This window comes from Onychomys torridus, chromosome 6, assembly GCF_903995425.1.
Source record: "Onychomys torridus chromosome 6, mOncTor1.1, whole genome shotgun sequence".
Taxonomy (NCBI): Eukaryota; Metazoa; Chordata; class Mammalia; order Rodentia; family Cricetidae; genus Onychomys; species Onychomys torridus.
The window spans coordinates 104,629,953-104,641,928 of record NC_050448.1 but is presented as its reverse complement, the minus strand read 5'-3'; positions in this window follow the sequence as shown (position 1 = coordinate 104,641,928).

Sequence of the window (11,976 nt, the reverse complement as noted above, 5' to 3'; positions counted from 1 at the left end):
GAGGCACTATGTCTCAAGAGGCCTGCCTCCCTCTGTGAGAGAATGTTGATGGCTCAAATCTCTCATGAGGGTAAACACAACGTCTGTGAACTCATGAGTGCCAAGGCTGTGGCATGTTCTGGAGTATTCTGCAACATTCCATTGCTTCCTCCAGCTCCTGCATTCTTTCCGGCCCCCCTTCCACAGTGTTCTCTGAGCCTTGGAGAGGGTAGTACAGACATCTGCTTTCAGGCTAAGCCTTCAACAGTCATGTATTCTCTACACTTCAATAGTTTGTGTCTCTGCAATGGCTGTCACTCCCAGCCAAGGAAACTTCTCTGCAGGTGCAGGAACCAGACCCTCCCCCTTCCCAGCTGCAGCACTCAGGAAAGTGGGCCCTAATCCTCACCTGGGCGGCACAGTAGAGCTGACCCTATTGACAGAGATACTGGTGAACCAGCCTTGAAAACCTGTGGGACAGATCTGGTCACGCTTCTCATCTACTATATGGTGGTGTGGGTGGGAGAGAGAAGCTCCTACATCCACTCTCCTGCCTGTGATGGGTGGGAGAGCTGGCCCTGAGGTCATAAGAGTGGGAGAGCTGGCCCTGCCCCTCACTAACTGCAACACTCAGGAGAATGGCCCCTGCATCTCGCCTGGGCAACAGAGTAGAGCTGGCCCTGATGGTCCAGGTGTGGGAGAGCCAATCCTGAAGGTGTGAAAGCAAGAGAACTGGTCTTGCCCCATGCTCATTGCTGCTAGGGGTGAACTAGCCAGGGCAATGCTGGAGAGTTCACCCCGGTGGTGAAGATGGGGGAGAGCTGGTGGGCTGACCAATCCTGCAACTACCCAGACCCAAAAGCAGAGTTATGAGTTGGCCCACCTCAACATCCACCCCATCTGTGACCTGCTGGAGCAAGTGAAGGGCCAGTCCTGCAGACCCAAAGCTGCAGGATCTCCACAACACAGGGCAACAACAGGATATCTAAGAGTAGTCTCAGTGAGAGCTCAGCATCAATACTGAAGCAGACATCAGGCCTCTAACCAGAACAATGGCTCTTTGCAATGAATACTTGCAAGTAAAGACATGTGGACAAAAGGGCTACTGCATAACTCACTGTGTCACACTGCAGCTTCCATGACGAGATTTTTCCTTTTCTCTTTTTTCTCTTAAATTTTATTTTATTGGTGTGTGTGTGTGGGGGGGGGGTGTTGTAAGGGCAGAGGGTGGATATGAAGAGAACAGGGAAATGAATGGGATTGAAATGCATGGTGTGAAAGACACAAAGAATAAATAAAAAGAAAGCTTTTTTTTTTTTTTTTTTTAAGAGCAGCTTCTCTGACCAAAGCTGAAATTGGTACTAATCTATGTGCATAAACACAAATATTTAGAAAAACAACAGCAATAGCTTTATCACTGGGGCCTCTGACCTCTCCAGCCTTGGGTTTTTCACAAACTTTATAGTGCCAAACATTCCCTTCTTCAGTCCTTAAATCCAGCTAGGAAGCAGTTCTTTACTCTCATTTACATCATCCAGTGTTTCATAGTCAGGAATCTGGGAGCTGCGTTCACTGGGATTCTGAGAGGGAAGAGTCTAGCTGTTGACCATAGCAGCATATATTTAGAGAGCTGCAGACTCTGGTCCCAAGCTCAATCTCAGAGTTTATTGCGTCAATTTTCCTGGAGAGACAACTATCGACTAACCCAGACAGGACACTGACAACAGGTCAAAATAAACTATTCCCCTCCAGTCTAGTTTGGTGAGTCAATGAGCTCCTTGGAGTTGCTAATAAGAATGTGGGCAGTGGGTTACTTGGGTGAAGGGTTTCTCATAATAGCATGCCTGTGCACCTTAGTTTTGATATCCTGAACATCATAGGAAATGTGTAATCGGAATATCTGAGAGTAGTGGAAAATCCCAAGTGAGACATTCTAAACCTAATCATTCAGATTATACTCTTCAAAAGTTCATATTTTGCTTCAATATGATCATATTTGTTAACTTGGCACAATCTAGAATCACTTGGGAAGGGAGTTCAAAGAGAGATTCTCTAGATTGGTGTTGGTCTGTGGGTGTGTCTGTGGAGGATTGTCTTGACCATGTTAACTGAGATGGGAAGTGACTTCTCTGCTATAATAATCTCTAACCTGGAAAACTGTGAGCTAAAAATAAATCCTTTCTTTTCAAACTTGCTTTTGTTGGTGTATTTCATCATTGCAACAAGACATGAACTAAAACACCATGAAAGCACAAAGGAGAGGTGGTCTGGTCTACCTGGTCTACTGGCAGAGTGTTAGGGAGGCTTTTCCCACAGTAGGGATGTGCAAGCTAAGATCTTCAGAGAGTCGTAAGAAGAGACAGTACAGATCGGGAAGGAGGAACAAGAAAGCGGGATAGGTGTAATATACAAAACGAAGGGGAAAATAACTTGATTATGTATCATATTTTTATTGTAATGCATTTATGTAGGAATAGATAATTATATGTATGCATAGATAGATGATGATAGATAGATAGACAGATAGACAGGTAGATCCTTTTTAATGATGCCAGGGAGAGTCTACTGATTTGCCCATTATATCTAAAATATCACATGTTCAAATGCCATGAGAGGCTGTGTGGATTGCTTTACCCTAAGAAATGTGTGTTGAGGGGCTGGAGAGATGGCCTGGAGATTAAGAGCAGTGGCTGATCTTCTAGGGGACCCTGGTTCAATTCCCAGCACCCACATGGCAGCTCACAACTTTCTATAACTCCAATTCCAGGGAATAAGGTACCCTCATACAGATGCACATGCAGACAAAGCATCAATGCACATAAGAACATTTAAAAAAAGAAAAAAGGAAGAAATGTGTGTTGAAATACACAAGAGAGAGTAAAACTTAATCTTTGGCTCAGTCATTATAATCATCTGTTTTTCATCTCAGAAGACTGGTGGATGCAATTACGTTCATGTCACTTTTAACACCATTTTCTTTTATTTTATCAACTTGCATTTTCCAATCGTGCCATCAAAAGGTAATAGAGAAGAACAGTAATAATTTCAGGGTGGCAAGGTTGTTTAGTGGCCTGGACTAAACTCTTCCTCACCATAACAAATCCTGAGAGAGATAGTTTAAAAAGGAAACGCGTTTTAGCTCATGGTTTTGGATGACAGCTGGCTGCAGTGTTAGGCTACAGTGAGGCAGACCAGCATGGGAATGGGAGCATGTGGCAGAGGCTGTTTACCTTGAGGGGAGAGAGAGAGAGAGAGAGAGAGAGAGAGAGAGAGAGAGAGAGAGAGAGAGAGAGAGAGAGAGAGAGAGAGAGAATACCCATACTAGTGTACTGCCTTAGCCAGTGGTGGTGGTGCACACCTTTAATCCCAGCACTCGGGAGGCAGAGGCAGTCGGATCTCTGAGTTCGAGGCCAGCCTGTTCTACAGAGCGAGATCCAGGAAAGGCGCAAAGCTACACAGAGAAACCTTGTCTTGAAAAACAAAAACAAAAACTAGTGTATTGCTTTTTTTTTCTCTGCCCTTTTATTTCATCTCGGCCTTCAACACATTTAGTGGCGCCACCTACAGGCAGGGTAGGTCTCTCCCTCTCGTCTTTTCATCTCTGAAAACACTTCTTGGAAGAGTGCACTGGGAATCTTTCAGTTCAATCATGTTGTCAATCAACAAGTTCTGTTCTAGGCTTGAATCTGTCATCGATTAACCAAGCAATCTGAGGCAAGCTACTCCTCAGCATCTGTCCATCAGATAAGAAGGTGATAGTACCTACTTCACAGGATTACGTTTTTTCCCCCTGTTTTCCTAATGATTCTTTTCTTGGTTTTTGACTCTTTAGCCACTGAGTCTTCTCCAAAGTCCTGTCCAAGTCATGACCAAGACAGATTCATTATTACATATGAGGTGCTTCACTGTAATTCTTTATAACTCTGGACCTCACCATTTACTTGTTGGTTTACATGTGTACTTTTGTCCATTTCTTTAGTGAAAGGTGAGAATTTTTTTCTGGTAAATATGAAGAGTTATTAAAGCTTCACAGATTTATTTTTGTCAAAGTTCCCATTGTTTCTGGTGAGGTGAGTTATTTACTGTTCATGGTGAGAATGCATATGATATTGGGTCCGGAGAGCATCTTGCCACCAGCAGGAGTACATACAATATGTGAGGTTTGGGGCATGGTGGTACATTCCTTCAATCTCACTCAGGAGTCAGAGGCAGGATCTACTCAGTTGTTCTATACAGCAAGTTCTAGGACAACCAGTACTACACACAGACAGACTGTATATCAAAAAAAAAAAAAAAAATTGCCAGCAACAAAGAGTCTTACTACACATAATACATATTTGTATTAGCAGAAAATAAAATAGGATTAGTTTAGTCTGCAACTTCGATCAAAGTCTGACTGAGCTGTTGTCCTTTTTCTGCCAGTATTTTTAACCACTCGGGTTTTCTTGTCTCTAATCACAAAAATGAAAATCCAGGTCTGGGAACATACCTCAGTGAAGGAGCGCTTGTCTAAATTATATAAAAGGAACAAAGGCTTGGGGGCTGGAGAGATGCCTCAGTGGTTAAGAGCACAGGTTGCTCTTCCAGAGGACCCGAGAGTTCAATTCCCAGCAACCACATGGTGGCTCACAACCATCTGTAATGGGATCTGATTCCCTCTCCTGGTGTACATGAAGACAGAGTACTCATATGCATAAAATAAATTAATAAATCTATAGAAAAAGAAACCAAGACTCATTCAAAGCACTCACGAAAAAAGGTAGAAAGATGGGAAGACCAACTTTATTGATAGAATTGTCTTCATACTCTTGAGAATCATCATATTTGTTCATACTGTTGTAAACAGCAAACTTATTTAAAGAGTAAAATAATGTCAAGGATTGGATATTATAGTCCCGTAGCTAGACATACTGGGAACATCTGTCCCACCTATGTACACTGTATATATGTCCTCACTTTATACACACTTAGTCTGGATTTCTGTCTCTGTCTGTCCTACTCCATCGCCTCACTTTCCCCCCATTTTGAGGCACAGTCTCTTTGTATAGCCTAAGCTGAGTTTGACTTTGTGGTAACATTTCCTCCTCAGCTTCCTAAGTCCTGTGATTACCAACATGAGCCACCCATCCCCATGACCAGCCATGATTCCTTTCTCTACCTACTTACCATATCTATTTTCCAAGCTAAATTTTCTAGAAACACCTTTATAGATAAAGTAAATATGCTAGCATTTGTCTGGCATCTTATGAAGCTAGACTATGACTCCACATCTTAGAAACACTCTGACATCATGAAGATGATGAGAAGAATACAGGATACTTTTACATGCCTGGTTTGTTGAGAAAAAGCTTAGACATTAATTAGAATTAATCTTAGATTTAATTCATGCCAACGAAATAGATTTTAATGTCTTTGATGTTTTATTTCCATGCACAAAGGTTTTAATTACACCATTTGATCAATAGGCATTTATTGAACATCTACTATCATGTCAAGCATTGTGCCAAGTTCCAACAAAAAGCTAAAAAATGACCTCCAAAATCTTAGCTCGATATACAATGCCCTATATAGGAATTGCCAAAGGAGTTATTTCGGCAGAAGGTAGTTTTGAGGTATGAAAACAGTAACTGTCTAGAAACTAGGTTTAACAAAAAGATGATGGGACTGATTTAAAAGGACATCAGCTGAGACTTTGGAAGGGGTTAGAAAAGCAGAGGTCAAAGGAAAGGGGAATGGGGCAGCTCACGTGTGGAGGAAGGATATCTCCCAACTGAGTACTAGTCCAAAGAGTTAAAGCATGAAAATGAAAAGATTTTCCAATCACAAAAGAAGGAAAATCTAATAAGCATACACTACTACAAACCAAGGGGTATTGTACAGGAAGATGGAGAGAGGAACTGATGGATTCATCAGTTCAACAAAGGTTTGTGTGTTTCCCTGGAAGATGGCTTACAAGTCCACAGGTGGTAGTTTCTAGAGAGGAAACTTCCAAGGAAGACAGTAAACTGGGGCTGGAGGACTGACTACTCAGTCAGTTGAGTGCTCGGAACTGGGTAAAATGCCATGGGTGGTGGTACAAGATTGTGATCCCAGCACTGGGGAGGTGGAGACAGGTGGTACCTGGGTCTCTCTAGCCAGCCAGCCCTGCTTAATGGGAATTCCAAGCTAGTAGAAGACCCTGCCTCTGAAATAAGTTAGGCCAGGTCAGTGAGATTACTCAATCGTAAGGTGCTTGAGGCCTCACAATGAAGTCTGACAATCTGAGTTTGATTTCTGGAACCTCTCAAAATTAGAAAGAGAAAAGGGAGAGAACTGGTTCCAGAACATTGCCCTCTTACCTCCACATACATGACATGACATGCATGGCTCCAGACACACTAACAATACATTTTTTTTTTTAAATACATTGGGCTGGGCGGCGGTGGCGCACGCCTTTAATGCCAGCACTGGGGAGGCAGAGGCAGGTGGATCTCTGTGAGTTTGAGGCCAGCCTGATCTACAGAGTGAGTTCTAGGATAGTCAGGGGTACACAGAGAAACCCTGTCTCAAAAGAAAAAAAAGTTGGTAGTGTTCCTAAATAGTACATCTTAAGCTGTCCTCTGGCATCCACACACATGTACATTGACACACATACAAACATGTACTTTTTTTTTTTTTGCTGTTATTGTTGCTAATTTAAATAAAGAAGGCAAATTGAAGGCAGATGTCCCACTTTGGTAGTCTTTCCAAAGGTCACGATGTCCTCTGAAAGGACTGTACTCATGACTGCCTAGGATATCCAGCATGCTAGGGAGCTTCACTAAAGAACAGTCATGGTCCCTCTCAAGCTCTTAAAAGGCAAGGGTAATGTGTGCAGCTCCTGCTCATCCTGCAACTTCTGCAGTTCAGATGAGCACTCCCCACTCTTGACAACAAATGGTTTACAGGCAGACTCTCATTTGCACAGAACAACTTTCCATAGAGAGAAAACTGAGAACCGAAAGTAACGCCCCCCCCAAAAAAAAAGAGGGGACAAACAGTAGAAACCAGGAGTAGCCAAGGTTCTGGGGGAGAGCAGACCGAGGTCAAGTTGAGTAGAAAGACATGAAGGAGGTGGAAAATGAAGGGAAGGTCAAGGTGTACAGAGACTGAAATTTTTTCCTCCATGATGTTGTATTCATAACTATTCTCCGAGGAAGAGTTCTGTGTAAATCAGGATCCAGGAAAGCCAGGGGCTGCCCCAGGCTGCTCCTGGAACTCAGGGCCCATTCTCTCTCCACCTCCATGACGGCACCCCACCCAGACTCCTTTCTTGTCAAACTTGTTTTCAGTCACCCAAGCCCTCTAGTCTGAGACCCATCAGTCAAACCTTCTGTTACCCGGGACACAAATAGATCGAGGGTGTCAGATAACATGGTAGTTTGGTGAGGAAGAAGATCATTTGAGGCTATGATGCCCTCCATAACTCCTCTTCCCCTGCCACTGGGTACCTTTAAGAGTAAATTTAGGCTTGGGGATTTGGCTCAGTGGTAGGGTGCTTGCCTAGCAAGCACAAGGCTCTGGGTTCAATCCTCAGCTCAAAAAAAAAAAAAGTAAATGCCCTTCCCGACCTGTTTTCTTGGTCTCACATTCACATTCACTTTGAGAAGGGCAACCGAGTGCATGATTCATACCTCCTTTTATTTATTTGCTTTGATGTGTTCATTATCTTTCTGGAGCAAACCAGTGGAACATTTGAGTCAACTCTGTTTTTCTTGGGGAAGCGGTGTGACACAAAATTGGATGATGACAAAGTTGGGTTGTCACCGCTGTTCTGGAATGACATAGAACACTGTGTGCAACGAAGTGACATGCCACGAGGTGATGAGATTAAGTGTGTAACCACACCTTCAACACAGGCTGCAGTCCCCAAGAACTCACTAACTGGTGACATCCCATTACTGTTCGTACACAGGGCTCAGCACAGGCTTGATGAGTATACCTGCAGAGTCTCTGGAAAACCCTTTAACTAGACATCTCTGCTGCCAGCCTCTAAACCTTTCCAGAAATGCACAGGATCCCTAGCTATGCAAGCTGTGAACACAGCGAAGAAGGGATGTGAGGATGTGCTGTGATGCGGAGTTCAAACTAGACAGGCACACCACCAAAGCCATTTTTTTTTTTTTTTTTTTTTTTTTTTTTTTGGTACCCATTAAGTACAAAGACTTAGGCGAATACTCTCAGTGAAAATGCGGCAGCTTCAGTGCCCAGGTCAGAGGCAGGGTCCCAAGTTGGGAAGAATGGTGATTGCCACCTGCCATGGCAAGGGTGCTGAACAATTGCTACAACAAGCCAGGCACTAAGTGTTCTAAATCAAACTAATGGTTTTGAGGGAGAAATGATTCAATTTTCTTAGGAGACAGGGACTTTTCCTGCAGCTCTGCAGCTAGTTGGCAATGCCTAGGAGCTTCATGGAGCTTTGCATCTTCGTCTAATGTGCACCCATGCATCTCTCTCTCTCTCTCTCTCTCTCTCTCTCTCTCTCTCTCTCTCTCTCTCTCTCTCCTCTCCTCTCCTCTCTTCCCTCCCTTTCTCCCTCTCTCCTCCCTCCCCCTCAGTGGAAGAGGGGAAGGGAGCCTTAGGCTGAGGGAAAAACCAGAGAAAGAAACCAAATCACCCTCCTACCCTGGAATTTGCCCTGCGCCAGAGTTATTAGTGTTTCCCAGGTAAGGGCACAAGAAGTTAGCGCAGAGACCCTTATCCTTTCAATTCCTGTTATCTTTCGGGGTGTTTGGAGTGACTGGATGCCTGGGCCTACCTCCTAAATCCGCATAGAACATTGGTTACTTTTTTGTTGCTAGAAACAAAGAGGTCAGAGCGAGAAAAGGTAAAGCCTGAGGGGTGGGGGCGAGTATCCGTGGTTTCCTGAGTACTTCAGGCCAGGGTACTCAACCCAGGCCAGCCCTATAAACTTGTAGCTACCCACCGCTGGCCTTTGATCCGGGCTCTGCCTGCTACCCACCCAGGCCAGCCTCCCAACTATGCCAGAGGCAACCACCGGGTTTTCCTCCTTCACCCCGAGGCCAGGGAGTCCTCTTAGATTAAAGGCTGCCTCCATTAACTCCTATAAGAGATGAAATGCTGTCCCTGACCTTTCTCGAAAGGACTTTTGCTTGTGTTCAAAACCCTCAATTAACCTGAGGCTCCTCAAGGAGAATGCTTGGCTGTCGGGTGTCTGTCCCTGGCCACCTGCGGCAGAATGGTCTGTGGGTTGGAGCAGTCAGTGGAGTGGGTAGAGGGGATGTGGCCTGATCTAGACGTAGAGCTGGCTATAGGCTGTCTCTCCTGGCATCAGATAGATGATTCATTTTTATATGTAACGTTTTACCTCACTCTATAGCTCTGGCCGGTTAATATTTAACCCTTGGGCTTGAGGCATCTTGAAGCAGGCAGGCAGGCAGGCAGGGGTGACCCACTCAAGGTATATGGCCGCTCAGGAGTGAAGACGCAGAGGCCGGGAGAGGGTGAGAAGGGACGTGAAGGGGAGGGCTACTCCTGCCCCACACTGCAGCCTCTGGGATATCTGCTACAAGGTCGCGCCCTGCCTGTGTCGACCCTGCCGTCCTGGCCCCCCTCAGTTTTTGCAGAGCCACCTAGGGGCGCAAGCGCTAGGGTCCGCGCACCTCCACAGCTGGACTGGGCGGCCGTCCGAAGTGCCCCAGCCAAGGGTGCTGGACCCGGGATCCGGGGCTACTGGCTGCGGGCGCGGGAGGGGAGTAGGGAAGTGGGTCCTGCTACTGATTAAGTCAGATTGTGTTAGGTGGAGGGACACGGAAACCATACGGAGACGCAGTAGAGCGAAACTGGACGTGCGTAGGTGGCCCTCGGGTTCCATATTCTCCTACTGTGTCAGGAAAATACGATTAGATTAAAGGGGGGACCAACCTCTTACCACCGCCCCTCGCTCTTACCTCCGCCCAAAACCAAAATAAAACAAAAAGCCAGGACTTTGAGATAAAGCGGTTGCGGGGATCGATGGACAGCCACAGAACTGGGCCTTACCGAGCCACCGGGTCTAGCGGCCCTAGGAGAAGCTGGTCTAGAGGGGACGCTCAGGTGGAGCCACGGCACCCGGATGATCTGAAGAGCCAAGCTCAGTGGGTCGGGTGGAAAGGGTCCAAAAGGTCCTGCCCAGCTGCCCCCGGGCCTGGTGTTTGGTAATTGGCAAACCAGTCCAGCTGTGTAGGAGAAGGAGGTCGGAGCTTGGGAAGCTGCGCGCCGAGAAGCTGAAGCCTGGAAGGGCAGCAGTCCGGCAGTCTCAGACAGGATCCACCCCTTTGTCATTGAAACAGATAAGACACCACCTCACCAGACAAGATCAACTCCCCCGACACCATTTCTGGATTTCAGCGGGGACCCGAGGCGCTGAGGTTGGTGAAGTCCTGGGAATGAACATTCGCCCGAGGCCCAGAGCACGCAGAAGGCTTTTATTTCACTTTCTTTTGTTTGATATTACTTTATTTTCAAAGAGATCTGTAGCCCTGAGCTCTGGCAGGCAAAGCCCTGTCCTGAGGATGGTTTGCAGGGTCTCCACCTTTGTCCGCAGACTTCCCCTCCCCCGCTCCACCCCCCCCCCCCCGCGCCCGCACACAGCGAGGTGAAGGCTGTCTGGGAGCCAGGCGGTCAACCCAACGCAGGCATTGGCGTGAAGTGACGCCTAGGAAAGCCTTGCCTTTCTCCATCCTGAAGAACAGGGAAGGATGCCATCAAAGTTCTCTTTTATTTTATTTATTTTTCCTGTGCAGGCATCAGCCCTGCGGTGGTACCTAGTTGCTGGGGCTGTTGACAGAGGCAGAGCAGGAGAATTGGGCTGCCACTTGGCTGAGTTCCGGGGCACAATCGAAATCCTGTCCCACTGTTCTATCAGGCACAGTTAGGAGGGTTCTAGGTATTATCTCAGAGCGACTAGCAGAAAGAAGGGGTTCAGTTCCGGACCTTGCGCGCTGCGGCTCACTGCAGGAAGCAAAGAGCCTTTTCTAAATCTTGAACTAGAAAGCTTTGGCTCTAAGGAAACAAACAACCCCAAGACTTAATTTTGGTTCATCAGCCTCCAGCAGTACGGGCCATTTTCTAAATTGCTAGAAGAGGGGGAAGGGTGAGTGGAAGAAAAAGGACAAAACAAAGCAAAACCTTGGCTGGGTGCAAAGAAGAGAGTAAGGCGAAAAGGACAGGGAGAGAAAACCCAAGGAGACCTTAGACATTTTTACCAGAAGATTAGGAGAGCCGAATGGGGAAACATCCGTCAAAATCGCAGGCTATCCCCACCCCACCCCACACACACTGGCTGGAGAGCAACTAATTAGCCTCCACTTCGTTTAGCCTCCTTTTAAAAAGACAGAGGAAGAAAGGCGGCCCTGCAACATTATCACCCCAAAGTAAATATCTTCTCCATACAGCCATCGAATGTTTTTAAAAGCATGTTTTAAATTAAAAGGAAGCTAAATGGGTCTATTAGGCATTCTTCAGCTAAGTAGCTTAAGCTTCAAGTATCTCCCTTTCCCACCACTGCTACAGTGCATCGCCACAAAAGGAGTAGCTGTGATTTTTAGAGTAATTAAGTAGAATTAACCACTTTAATGGGGCATTTTATTTCTTGCAGGACTTCCTTAGTCCGTAAACAAAGATCTAAAACCAACATTTACATAAAACATGACATATTCAGTGCAGAAATGAAACCATGCATCCTGAACACAATAAATTCTACTTTCCATCTTTTCAGATAGAAAAATCAACACTGAAAAGGTCTCCCTTGGGAGGGGGGAGCGGGAGAAAGGAGGAGGTGACACCTTTGAAGATCAGCATAAACTCTCCACGGTTTCATGTGCTAAAAATCTGAATAGGTAAATCAGTTATGTGCCTGTAGAGGTATTTCTAACAGCTCATTAAAAAAAAAATCTCCTCTAGAATTACCTTTTTTCAGGTTAAATTAAAACATAATGATTTGGGAGGATGGAGGAGGGAGTTTTCTTTTTAATTCCC